Here is a 14660-nt window from a genome sequence, read left to right as displayed (position 1 = left end):
CGCAGATAGGTTTATAAAAGAGGTATGATTGTATAACGAGTTTTACTCTCTCTGATATGATCTGTTATACAGGCAATAACCCTACCCGAGATGATCGGGAAATTAATGATTCAGTTAATGAACCCTACTTGAGATGAGCTGTAAGAGATCTAATGACATCTACCTCAGATGAGCTGTAAGAGATCTAATGACATCTACCTCAGATGAGCTGTAACAGATAAATGACCTCTACCTGAGATGAGCTATAAGAGATATCAAAACCTGAGATGAGTTGTAACGATGTAATTCCACCTACCTGCAATGAGCTGTAAGAGATGTAATGACACCAACGTGATGTGGGGCGTAAGAAATAACCAATACCTAAGATGAGATACAAGCAATGTAATGATCATTATCTCCCCTCACTACATCAATGTGGTTTTCTGACTGTTTGAGCGCTCTTCTGTTATTTTCAATGTACCCCGCTTACAGGCGAAGTACACTGCAATGTGCCCCGCTTCTAATGGCAACTTATTCGATAGTTCGTGGTAAGGGAACATAACCAAACATCGAGGGTACATCCGCCCATGCCCCCCTCGTGACCAGTGAACAACGTATAGTACCTGATATGAGCTATAAGGGATATAACGACCCTACCTGAAATGAGCTATAAGGGATATAATGACCCTACCTGAAATGAGCTATAAGGGATATAATGACCATACCTGAAATGAGCTATAAGGGATATAATGACCCTACCTGAGATGAGCTATAAGGGATATATTGACCCTACCTGAGATGAGCTATAAGGGATATAATGACCCTATCTGAAATGAGCTATAAGGGATATTATGACCCTACCTGAGATGAGCTGTACGAGAAGTGATGACCCTACCTGAAATGAGCTGTAAGAGAGTCAATGGCCCCACCAAGTCCAGGAACTCCTTGAGCTCATTTCTTTCAGCTGTTGCCACCATTTGTGCCAGCAGGATCCTCTCCTGAAGGAGCCCAGCCAACACATGCCCTTGTACGAACTCCTGCAGCTTATGCTCTAGCTCTGTAGCATTGCAGGCAACACAGAAGGCAACCAGGACAGTCACGCTCAGCCTCATTCTGGAAAAACGTCAACCAAACAAATCATACTTTGATAGAAGTGTCCCAGTCTCCCGATCTCCCAGTTTTCCAGTTTAACTAGTCTCTCTGTCTCTCAGTCTCCCAGGTGGGAGATGCTCTTGATGTTAATCACCAGATTGTTTGTTGCACACTTGATTTCGTACATGCCGTGATACAGACAAAATATAGCTGGGTCCCTAGGACACTGTACCCACGTACCCATGTCCAGTGTTCCTTCATATTCTCATACATACACAGCCTCGTTGTCTCCCTGATCTTTCATTTTCCCCTTTGCAATCTCTCTCTCACTAACTTTCCACCTCTCTGCACCTCTCCCTGTCCCGCCTATCTGATCCTCTTCCACTTTCTCTGTGTCTGCCTTTTCACCTTCATCTCTCTATTTGTCTCTCACTTTCCCCCAACCCCAAATCTCCTTTACCACACACCAGCCATCCATCCTCAACCATCCATCCTCCTTCTGTTTCTCCTTTGTCGTTGTCTCACTTCCCCATCTCCCTATGCAGTGATGTATTGTTGATTGTTGGAGCAGACCAACGTACTATATCTATCATACATCCATACTGAATGTCATGTGTATTTTCATGCGTTTTCAAACCATAAAAAACAAATAACTGAACACTTTTCAACGCCAACGTTTAAAATTTAGCATGTTGAAAGAATTTGTAGAACACAAATACACTTTTGGACAGATTTACAAGATGATTTGTGGAGTAGGTGTGTAACGCTTTGTGCAGCAGGTGACGTCACGGTGTTCTTCAGGTGAAGTACCCGTAAATGTCTGTCTTCTCGATAGGTGGTCACCTTCGGTCTGCCGCTCTTGGGACTGTCTGCTGTCCTGCCAGTCTGCCTGTAACGTGTAACAAGTCTTCCAGTTGTTCGCTTGGAACAGTTCATGATTCGTGCGACAGGGTCGTGTGTAGCGCCTAGTTGAAGCATCCCAATTGCTCGCTCTCTCTGCTCTGAGGTTAATCTCGGCATGTTCATCCTGTCTAGCTTATGTAACCGATGCCGAAAAACATTTTGGCATGTGTTTCATACGAGTTGTTTAATATACATACGGGAAATTCTACTGGTGTCATTTTTCTAGCAAAGCACGTGTAACCCATGTATTATTTTGTCATATCATCACATTGAGGTTCCTGGTCATTTAAAATAAAATGACAATTAAAGATATTTTGGGGACGTTTCTTTTGCACGTGAGTTTAGAAAATGCAATTAAAAGATTAGTCGGATGCTACATTTATCAAAACTTGCAAGTATCTCCTCAGCACGAAAACAGGAGAAAACGTATAAATAATTCATTTTGCCGGTCCATATCTTTTTCATAATTTTATATAATTGAAAGGAATTAAATTAAATGCACAAGGAGCCGTCCGATGGACAAACTAAGGTGAACTATATTCTGAAATCTCTTCAGAGAAAGGAGATATCTGTGTTTTATAAAAGTATTATTAACTTCGTACCAGTCTCAGGCAAAGGTTTTGAAACAAGCGAATAGTTCAAATATTCTAAATGTTCTAAAATTCAAAACAGGTACTTACTTATGGTAGTTTGTCCAGGATACAGTATACATTTGGAATTCCCTTTCATTAGTTCAATATGTAAATTTAAACGAAAATCAAATTGAGATTAAGATTGGAATATTTATCGATTTGAACTACAGATCGGCCAGATCATTCACTCTCGCCTAGTGATTGGGTGTGATGATCTTAATTCACACATATTTGCAAGATATATATCCGACAGCACTACATGTAATTGCGGTTCCGCACTTATCTAGCCATCAGTCACTAAGTGAGACGCATAGTGTACGTCTATGCCAAGGGAAAACACCTGATTCTGTCCTCTATGGCCACTAGCAGAAATTGTGCATCTTGAAATGTTAAAATCAACATACAGCTTCATAATTTTGTCCCGCAGATTTCCAGAATTTTGTTGACAAAGCCTTTTCTTGCTGTGTAGCTGTGTAGCACGTCTTGCTTTAGAATTAATAAGCGTTATTTCCTTCATTTCTAATGAAAAAAAGTTGATTGTTATTCATCAGCTGGAAGTAAACCCTTAAAGGTCACATGCAACGTAAAATACCACATGGCAGATTCTGATACCTTTCGGTATGCACTTACCGAAACTGATCATCAAAAATGCCAATTCAACTTATAAAGTTGAAAATAACGCTGTGAAGAAAAGCCCGCGATATTGGAGTTCAAACGATTCACTAAATTTCACCAGTGCCAGGGGGGAAACTGGTTTGAGCACCCGTGCTGCGCTGCGCCCATAACGCATGCGCAGTGAACAGGTTCGCGGAGCTTGAAACAGTGTGCCTGCCCGGAGTATGAGGTCGTGAGCAGTAGTCTAATGTTGGTTGTGTACAGAAACATGTAAATAACCTACTCGTTACATAAAAAACTTGTTGATTGTGGTAAGCAGCCTCTGTCACACAGAAATCTCAATGTCTGGTTTATTGACACCTGTATGTCTAACTAAATATGCTTTATGGTTCAACTTCTTTATTATGCAAGGTCACAACGTCTCGAGACAGATCCTAGTCTCTTCTTCTTACATTATGTAATTAGGCAGGTCTGAAGCTTGTACACATGACATGTTCTTATGTCTGTGGGTTGCAAACAAACTACATCCATTTTTCTCTGATGGCTGGATCTGACGGAAACTGGTGCAGACTCTTGTCAGTTTCAAGGCCTTCTTTGTACATAGACGAATGACAGTTTCCAGCCGGGCAGTAGTTCACCATCTCTACAGAGATGATTTTCGTATGGATCGAACACAAATTCAGAGAACATGTATCTACAAAACCCAACATCTCTATATATACTACCGACAGAAAATAAGGGAACCAAGAAATTGAATGTAGATGACTTTGACTGTGACAGGGTCCGTTATCGTGGCGTATCTCCCAAACGCAACATCCAATGACAATGGAATGTCGCATAATGCATGAACAGCACGTGCTACACGTGCATACAGAAGTTAACTCCTGTAAATGTACTGGAGAAGTCGCAATCACTAATGCAATAGAGATTGACACTTACTGACAGAAATGCCTCCGAGGCAGTATCTCGGTGAAGCAACAAAATGGAGAATTGTGGGGATGATAGAGGGGGGACATCATTATGTGAAGTTGCCCGGCAGATGGGTAAATCAAAAAGTGTAATTTCACGCCTGTGGGATAAGTACCGTCAAACAGGTGGGGTTGCAACGAGACCTGGGCGTGGTAGACCAAAATCAACGACACCACGACAGGATCGTCTCATTACGTTAATTGCTCTACGCGATAGGTTTAAATCGGCCCCTGCCATCAATAGAGAATTCCGCACACTCACTGGAAGACGCATTTCAACCTCAACCGTTAAAAACCGACTCTATCAAGCTCGTCTGAAAGCAAGACGGCCTTTTAAGGGTGTCACCCTTTCAGCTCACCATAAGCGCCAAAGATTGGCATGGGCTAGGCAGCATCAGGGACGGGCTATGCGCCACTGGCGTTACATCATGTTCTCTGATGAGTCAACGTTTTGCCTACGATTCACAGATGGCAGAAAACGTTGTTGGCGTCGGAGCGGGGAGCGATGTGCCAGAGCAGCAATTCTTGACCATGATCGATATGGAGGTGGTAATGTCATGGTGTGGGGTGGGATTACACATGACAGACGATCAGATTTGGTCATCATTAACGGAGCCATGACTGGTCAGCAATACGTTGACCAAATATTGCGTCCTGTTGTGGCTCCATTGGCTAGAGTTATCGGCCGAAATTTTGTATTCCAAGATGATAATGCCAGACCACATCGGGCCCGAATTGTCTCCGCTTATCTCCGACACGAAGGTATCCAGACATTGGACTGGCCCTCTAAGTCCCCAGACCTGTCCCCAGTTGAACCTATCTGGGACGTTCTTGGTCGAAGGGTGTACACCAGGGACCCATCACCCGCCAACCTGGCCCAGCTTGGTGCAGCTCTCAAAGAGGAATGGCGGGCAATACCACGGGCAACCATCCGGAAATTGATTAACAGCATGCCATCAAGGTGCCGTGAATGTGTTGCCCAACATGGTGGACACACCAGATATTGAACTTGACGCCTAAAATTGATTTAGTGGATATTTAAAGCAGTTTCAAATTCGCTATTATTTCATTAGTTCCCTTATTTCTTGTCGGTAGTATACATTCTTTATGGATAACAACCTCTTCTAGAGCATATGATTTTATTTGACAACGATTTATGAATCCATACTGAAACGACGCATCAAGTACAAAAACAATCTTACTTTCTTGTGACTCACCATACTTCTAAAATGCTCATCAAACAGATCATGTTTCTGTACACACAAGGAGCCCTCAGCCTATCAGCAAATTTAATGAGCCGGTCAATCGGAAGCCGTCGTTACACTTGACTGCACCCCCACTCGCCATGACTGGGTTCGGTCTCCCGAAGGTTTCGTTTCAAGGAAAGTAAGCCCAAGTAAAAAATATTGCACTTTTGACTCTCGACTGTACGCTTATAATTTTGATTACTTATTTTTTCATGAATAATTGATAATTGTATTTTAATCATGTTTGATTGTTTGGTTGCATGTGACCTTTAAGGAAGATGTACTTGACTAATATATAAAGACTCTGAGTTATTCGCTTGTCATATCCCGCAACACTTTGTGAGGAACAAAATATGTTCAGAACACCTCTAACAACCCAAATTCACAATCAGAATACTCCTAAGCATTTGGATACCTAACTCACAATCGGATCACACCTAAACAATAGTATATCAAGTTCACAATAGAACAGCCCTAAGCAATCATATACCAAGCTCACAATAAAACACAACTAAACATTTGTATTCTAAGCCCACTATGGAACACCCCTAAACATTTGTATACTAAGCTCACAATAGAAAACCCCTAATCATTTGCATACTTAGCTCACAATAAAACACCCCTAATCATTTGGATCCTTAGCTCACAATAGAAAACCCCTAAACATTTGTATACTTAGCTCACAATAAAACACCCCTAATCATTTGTATACTTAGCTCACAATAGAAAACCCCTAAACATTTGTATACCAAACTCACAATAGAACCCCCCAAAATATTTGTATTCTAAGCTCATAATAAACACCCCTAATCATTTGTATACTAAGCTCATAACAGAACACGCCTGAATATTTGTATTCTAAGCTCACAATAGCACGCCCCTAAACATTTGTCTACTAAGCTCACAATAGAACACCCCTAAACATTTTGTATGCTTAGCTCACAATAAAACACCCCTAAATATTTGTATACCAAACTCACAATAGAACACCCCTAAATATTTGTATACCAAACTCACAATAAACACCCCTAAACATTTGTATACCAAACTCACAAATAGAACACCCTAAAATATTTGTATACCAAACTCACCATAAAACACCCCTAAATATTTGTATACCAAACTCACCATAAAACACCCCTAAATATTTGTAACACGTAACAACACATTATTCTTCATAATAATATATTAAAATATATTTCTTAAAGAAATTTACTGATTGTTGAATTGAGCTTCGGTAAACTATGCGTACTTAAAACTCGGCACACAGTCAACTCGGAGGGTATTCAGTTTCTACAAGAATGTTGTTTCATGTTGTCACGCCTAACTGTCCTTAAACACTATCTGCGGTTCGAATCCTATATCCCTCCACATATTGCTGATAGTAGTCTTAGTAGCAAACCAGTCTGACTGAATAAAGAAGCCAAACCAAATAATTCGGTTAACCATCGTTTTACCTTGACACTTGTTAAGTCTCCTGATAGCCCAATTCGAGAACAATCTACGGCACACAATACTTTCACGTCTCCATTGACAAATAATAGTTGTCATATGGCCACAAATCTAAAGGAAAGCTAAACAGTCCAATCGGATACACAAATCCACATGTTATTTTTATATTCTCACTGAATCGCCTCCAGTTTAGAATACGACTGATAAGCCGCCAATTAGAAACCGCTACATGTCGTTTTGAGATGGAGGTTGAAATTAGATAAGGGTTGCTGTAAAAACATTTTTATCACGAGTGTGTCTGGTTCCAGGTAGTTAAAACAGCCTGTGTCTAGTTGGACAGTCAGCCACACAGTCCATAAACCCCTGCCACATGGAACTTGAACCCATCACGAGATCCAAGAACATTCGACGCAAGACCCTTTACGCATGACCCATGATCACCCGCTGCCAGTGCAATATGCATATTAAAAGTGTGAATACACGTATTCACTGTCACGGGAACAGTTTGCATATTTCTATGCCTACACAATGTAGACATTGATGCAAAGGGTACGTTGCTAAACCACGCGCAAAACCACACCCACCCTGGCCCCTGATGTGACCGTTCCGTCACCTGTCCTAGTTTAGGAAGTAACCTTGGAAAGAACAATTTGTAGGAAAAGAATGTTCTACATGTTTCTCTACTTTTGTTCACTGGGTGTGGATATTTTACTTACGTAAAGTATCCACAGAGCGAAAGGGCAAAAACTAGCCCCAAAACGTAGTGAGAAACAAACATAGAAGTTGTTATCCATAACAGTTTCATTCATTTGTCTTGTATTCTCTTACACCTTTACCTTTCTCTCTCAATGACTTCGTTCAACTTTTTGCTTAACATCTTTTGTTCACTTGTTAACCAAGGAAGACTCTACACAAAAAACCCACACAATTTCCTTGTCGAGACAAGTTACACTAGCATGTCCTTCTGGGCTCAACAAATGCGACATTCCTCTTCATCTGTAACGTGGCAATATAGAAGGACGATCAGTGTACTTGTGGGAGGAGTTAACATCTCCTATGTGCTCAGGTGTATAAGTACTTGGGCATGCAAGACAAATTCCAACGTGCCCAACAAGCAACATTTTCAACAAACATCTGACAGAATACACGTATGGAATTATGAAAAACAGAGCTTAGATACTGATGGATGGTCGTCGTCTCATATCTGTTTGGTATAGCTTATGGGCGAAACAAGAATATAGATAACAAGGGTGAATGTAGAAGGGAAACAAGGCTATAGACAATATTGGTGACTGTTGAGGGGAAAACAAGGCTATAGACGGTATGAGTGACTGTTGAGGGGAAACAAGGATGGAGACAGTATTGGTGACTGTTGAGGGAAAACAAGGCTATAGACATTAGGGATGACTGTTGAGGGGGAAACAAGGCTATAGACAATATGAGTGACTGTTGAGGGGTAACAAGGATGGGGACAATATGGGTGACTGTTAAGGGAAAACAAGGCTATAGACAATATGGGTGGCTGTTGAGGGGAAAACAAGGCTATAGACGATATGAGTGACTGTTGAGGGGAACAAGGATGGAAACAATATGGGTGACTGTTGAGGGGAAACAACTTGAAGGCTATAGACAATATGGGTGACTGTTGAAGGGAAACAAGGTTATAGACGATATGAGTGACTGTTGAGGGGAAACAAGGATGGAGACAATATTGGTGACTGTTGAAAGGGAAACAAGGATGGAGACAATATGGGTGACCGCTGAGGGGAAACAAGGCTATAGATATTAGGGGTGACTGTTGAGGCGGAAACAAGAATATAGACCATATGGGTGACTGTTGAGGGGGACACAACTATTACGATAGATACAGCATATAGAGACCAACCGTTGCAATACTAATGCAAGAAAAAAACTGCATTGTATTTTGTGCTGCTAGTTATCAATCCAAGTCAATTTCTACACTATCAATAGTCATACATGCTATCGGTGCTACCTGTGAAGGTCCAAGTTAGAATATTGGCCTCCAGTAACCCACGTTTGTCGCAAGACACGACTAACAGGATCAGGTGGTCTGGCTTCACATCAAACATCGGGACTGGATTGTTTGGTCCAGACTCAACTATTCACATACCGCCGCCATATAGCTGGAATATTGCTGAGTGCGGCGTAAAACTAGACAATATTGGTGACTGTTGAAAGGGAAACAAGGATGGAGACAGTATTGGTGACTGTTGAGGGAAAACAAGGCTATAGACATTAGGGATGACTGTTGAGGGGGAAACAAGGCTATAGACAATATGAGTGACTGTTGAGGGGTAACAAGGATGGGGACAATATGGGTGACTGTTAAGGGAAAACAAGGCTATAGACAATATGGGTGGCTGTTGAGGGGAAAACAAGGCTATAGACGATATGAGTGACTGTTGAGGGGAACAAGGATGGAAACAATATGGGTGACTGTTGAGGGGAAACAACTTGAAGGCTATAGACAATATGGGTGACTGTTGAAGGGAAACAAGGTTATAGACGATATGAGTGACTGTTGAGGGGAAACAAGGATGGAGACAATATTGGTGACTGTTGAAAGGGAAACAAGGATGGAGACAATATGGGTGACCGCTGAGGGGAAACAAGGCTATAGATATTAGGGGTGACTGTTGAGGCGGAAACAAGAATATAGACCATATGGGTGACTGTTGAGGGGGACACAACTATTACGATAGATACAGCATATAGAGACCAACCGTTGCAATACTAATGCAAGAAAAAAACTGCATTGTATTTTGTGCTGCTAGTTATCAATCCAAGTCAATTTCTACACTATCAATAGTCATACATGCTATCGGTGCTACCTGTGAAGGTCCAAGTTAGAATATTGGCCTCCAGTAACCCACGTTTGTCGCAAGACACGACTAACAGGATCAGGTGGTCTGGCTTCACATCAAACATCGGGACTGGATTGTTTGGTCCAGACTCAACTATTCACATACCGCCGCCATATAGCTGGAATATTGCTGAGTGCGGCGTAAAACTAGACTCACTCATAGACTCGATATTATTGATGCGTTGCTAGTTTTTCCTTTGACATCATTTAATTGCTATTGGAGACTCAACAACTGCAATCCATCCATAGCTCGATGCATCGTTACAGCCCTAACAGACAACCTCATATGCTGAATGATATCAGACAACATAGCCCCTACCTTTCTTTTCCCTCAGTATGTGTCAGTTACGACGACATTGTCGTGGAGGTTCTTATGACAGAATTGCATTGTGCTTTTTGACACAGATTTATTTGGCAGTAGTATAGGGAATGACAGTCCGAAAACACTTTTCAAAAACCCCTCTAAAAAGCCTCATTTACTAAATGAGGCTTTGGTGGGACTATTAGCTCTTGCTATTATTGCCCCTACTACAAAGCTACGCCATCACGTTTACCGTGACTTGGCAGGCGGTAACACTGTGCCGTACGGTACGATCAATAATTCTTCTCTTACAAAACCCCTACCCGGCCCACCCCTCAAGTAGTACAAGTTAGGTTCGTCGGCTTTCATATCCACTTTATCTATGTTGTAAGTTTTGACCGACCATATAGGATCGGTGGCTCGCTTACGGCTATCACCCTCGTGTTCCCCAGGCTGGTACAGATACCTCACTAGGGCCCTATCCGGTATCTGTTTCTCCTTCCCACGCAATGGAGCGGCCGACTCTGCAACTATTGATTTTAGTTTGATAGCGTCTGCCGGTTTCTTACCGGTGAGACGGGTGACTTCATGGTTGATTGCCGACACCACCTCGGGTAACCTCGTGACCCATTCAGTCGATCGTTTTCCAGTGGTTGTCATTTCCCTAGCATATTGATGACCGAACAAGCGCTCAGCCAAAGTCCTATTAAATCTCTCAACTATAGCTTGGCTGCGATGGGCTCCGGCCGTGCCACGTCTGACCTTTGTATCGTGTTTGGCTAGCAGTTGTGAAACGGCACCCATGAACTCCCGTCCGGGATCAACTTGCAGCTCTGTTGGCCAAGTCAGCGGGCTGCGTTTGTATATGCGTTCTAATCCTTTGGCTACTTTGGCCGAATCTTTCGTGGTCAAGGGTTCGGCTTCCTTGTAACGACTGGCTACGTCCACTACAGTTAAGGCATACTTGTACCTCTTATCATGAGGTAGGAACAGTAGGTCTGCCTGGTGAATGCTATTAGGTATGTTAATTCCGAAACTCCTTCTAGGTACGTAGCGTGGCGCCGGCAAATAGATCTGCCACAGGGCTTGTTTTTCAAGCCACGCTTTGGCTTTCTCTGGTGATACTCGTGCCATTTTAGATAGCTTATCTACTGCGCTAGCTCCTTTCCAATATCCACGCGGGCTGTAATAAATAGCCTCAAATTTTTTCATGTCCATACGCGTATGTGTTTATACCATCAATAGCTATCCAACGTTTCGTGTCCATAGGCGATAGGGACGTCTTGTTTATAGTCAGTCCGTATATCTTATGTCCATCACTTCTAAGCGTGTTCATCTTATGCCTAAAGGTACGGGTCTTGAACAGGGCCTCCTTGAATCTGGCGTGTTTGATGTGTTGTTTCACCACATACTTCTTAACCCCTTTAGCTTTTCGGATCTCACTATTGTCGGCTTTCAATATGGAGTACATCTTAGGTCTCAAACCTATATACTCAGCTATTGGCGTGCCAGCACACTCGTCCTTCATCTTACCTAGGACCTTTTTATTTACCGTGCTGTGTATGGTATGGGTCTTAGGATAGTCGCTGGTGTCGTATAAATCGATGTGTTTTTTCATATCCTCGTATACATCCTCGGTTCGAATCTCCATCAGCAGGGAATCCGTGTCAGTGTACAGCACTTCGCACCTGTCGCCGTACTGTTTCTTAAGCTCGTTGTAGTAAAAGTCGTACATCAGGTGTTTGGATAAATCGAGGATACTCATCCCAACGTAAACAGGTCGGTTGAATTTTATGTGGCTTTTCTTCATGTGTATAGCAACTAGGTCGTCTGTGAATATTTTATTACGGTTGAATGCCGGACTGGCTATCAATTTCCTGAGCTTGTCTTCCTCATTAGATCTAACCAGTTTCACGGTTACGCGTTTCCTCAGGTTTTCCATAGTCTTACCAAACACCGAGTTGTTCATGAGCTTGTAGAGATTTTTCTCAAAATCACTGGTGGCTTTTTTTCGTAGGTCTGTATTCATTCTGATGTAGGGCTCCATCCATGGGCTCTGGTCGAACATGAGCACCCTGTGTATTTTGGTCAACCTCATACCCAATGACAGGTACAGCTGTAGGTTGCGATAGTGAACTATGTACTTGGTCTTATTCATTAAGTTAGGCACGAGTTTTTCAACGTCCGCCACACGACCACCTGACAAGTTATGTTGGTACTCAGACATCCAGTCTGTGTTAACTTTCATACGTTCGGGTGCAAGGGGATAGCTGTTGTGCGATGTGTGTAATTCCTTGGGATACTCTAAGTCAACTTCGAGGATATACCCTTTGTTCGAATCTGGTGCAATGCTCATAACATCAACGTTTGGTACCCATTCGAATCCTCCTGTAGGTAGATACTGGCTCATGGCCCAGCCGTACAGGTTATTTGCGTCGAGGTAGAGAATGTGATTGGTTGGTTTGTTAGGATCGTAACCTTTCACGTATTGATTATTTGCTTTCGCATATCGTTTGGATGCCATGGAAATCCCACCTCGCAAACCTTTCTCAATGAATAGGTGCATGTCGTAATCTGTGAGCAATTCCAAATTAACTCCGGTCTTTCTAAGCAAGGCGTCCCACGACAGACCTGGGCTGGTGTAATACCATGCGGGGTCGAGTTTATACTGCTTTAAACATGTTTGCCGAAACGTCTCGAACACGTCGGCTAACAGCAGTACATCTGTCCTCAAGTACAGATCGTGATAATCGCCCAGGTTCTTACAACCCAGTTTATTCCATACGTTAATCGCGTGCGAGTAATCGTCTCGTGAGACTGACGCCTCATTCAGCTTGCTATAAAAGCAGTCGATAGGAGGTAGTCTGGTCTCTGTGAACTTAGCCCAGCTATCCATGTACTCATATGGGTATACGCCCTTCCTCATGAGCAGGTGTCTAGTCTCGGCGTCTGTGTATCGATCGGTGATAGGGAAGGTATTGTTGGCCTTGACCAGACTGTCGAGTGACGACAGGAGGAATTGAAACGAGTCAATGAACCTAAGTCCGTTTAAGCTGAAGGAGATGTATCTCTCCATGTTGTTTGGGATGCACGATATATTACCATCGATTTTCGCGATGGCCTGCATGATCAAGTGAGAGTCGTATCCTCTCAAGTTGTGAAAGACAACGGGGATGTTTATTGTCTTAGGATTGATTTTAAGCTTGAGGTTGCACGCGTTGTGAGCGGCGCCTCTATACTTACCAGTTATGTGGCAGTGATCTCTCACCGAATCACCGTTAAGTGGTGAGTCGCACACGTGACAGTTAGTGCTACTGGCGTGAGCTAGCTTGTCGGCTCTGGTCATACGCATTGGAGCGATTTTATACAATGCATTCCTAATAATTTTTTCTTCCTCCTGCAAGCACTTTAGAAACCTTTCAGCCGCGTCAGGACCCCTATACACTACCGGAGCTTTCGTTTCCCCGTCACAACGGACGACAATGTATCCAAACGAACAGGCTTTATGCTCTTGTGTTTTGTGTGTGAAACTCCCACTAGTGGGTGTGGGGGAATCCCCACCCACAACTAAGGCTTCGAAGTCGGCATATATAATATAAGGCACAGACATTTGATTCTTGTGATTGTCGAATTTTAGGATATTTTCACCTTCCTTAGGCATGTCGACTCGTATGGCCGTCTGCCCAACACCTTGGCAATCCTCCAGGTGGGATTCTAATAAATCAGCCCGACTGAAACAGTGTAGGCATCGTACACAAAAGTGTTTTTCCCCATCGTGTTTCGACTGGTCGTGTAACAACCGGCTGAGATGTTTTATCCACGTGTAGTGATACTTTTCACCTTTTTGAATCATGAATAAATTAATAACTTGACAATCCTTCACCGGGCTGACCCTGTGTATTATTGTTGTATTACCTTCGTGACCAAAAACATTTATAGCCAGATTATTCTGTTTTTCTACTTTAGTAATCTGGGTTATTGGGGTTGGTTCATCTATACCATCCCAGTTGAGCCCATCATCCTGTGGATAATTAGAAGGCCTGTTCGGATTAGTGGCAGCTGGAAATATGGCTGACCTGAGAGATAACCTCAGGCAATCGTTTCCTCTATTCTTAATGTTTACTATGGCTTGTTTGTTCTTATAGTAGGGAGGCAAGTCTAGGTATGACCCACCTCTGAACGGCACGTATTTAGCTATGTCTAGATAGACGTTATCGATTTTATCTACAGCCCACCCGGACCCCATGTGTGTGTAGCGTTCTAGGTATTCTCGTATCTGCTGAAAACTATTATCGATTGATGTGTCAATGGTCTCTGCATGTGTGACGACCTCTTGTTTACCTCGGAAGTAAGGTTGAACATACTCAGTGGTACTCCCAACCTGCTTATCGAGTGACATTTTCACTGTGATCTGAAACTTGATACTTCCTAGATTATTTAGTTCCTGGTTGACCTTATCAGCTATCAGAGGCTTAATATCTGTAATGTCTATGTTTCTATCAATGTGCATGCGCCAACCTCTCAAATAATTGCCTACGGCGTGCTCAGTGCGCACAAACTGTAGGTCAATAGCTCTATTCTGTCGTA

This window comes from Haliotis asinina, chromosome 9, assembly GCF_037392515.1.
Source record: "Haliotis asinina isolate JCU_RB_2024 chromosome 9, JCU_Hal_asi_v2, whole genome shotgun sequence".
Taxonomy (NCBI): domain Eukaryota; kingdom Metazoa; phylum Mollusca; class Gastropoda; order Lepetellida; family Haliotidae; genus Haliotis; species Haliotis asinina.
Note: the sequence above shows the minus strand (reverse complement) of the source record.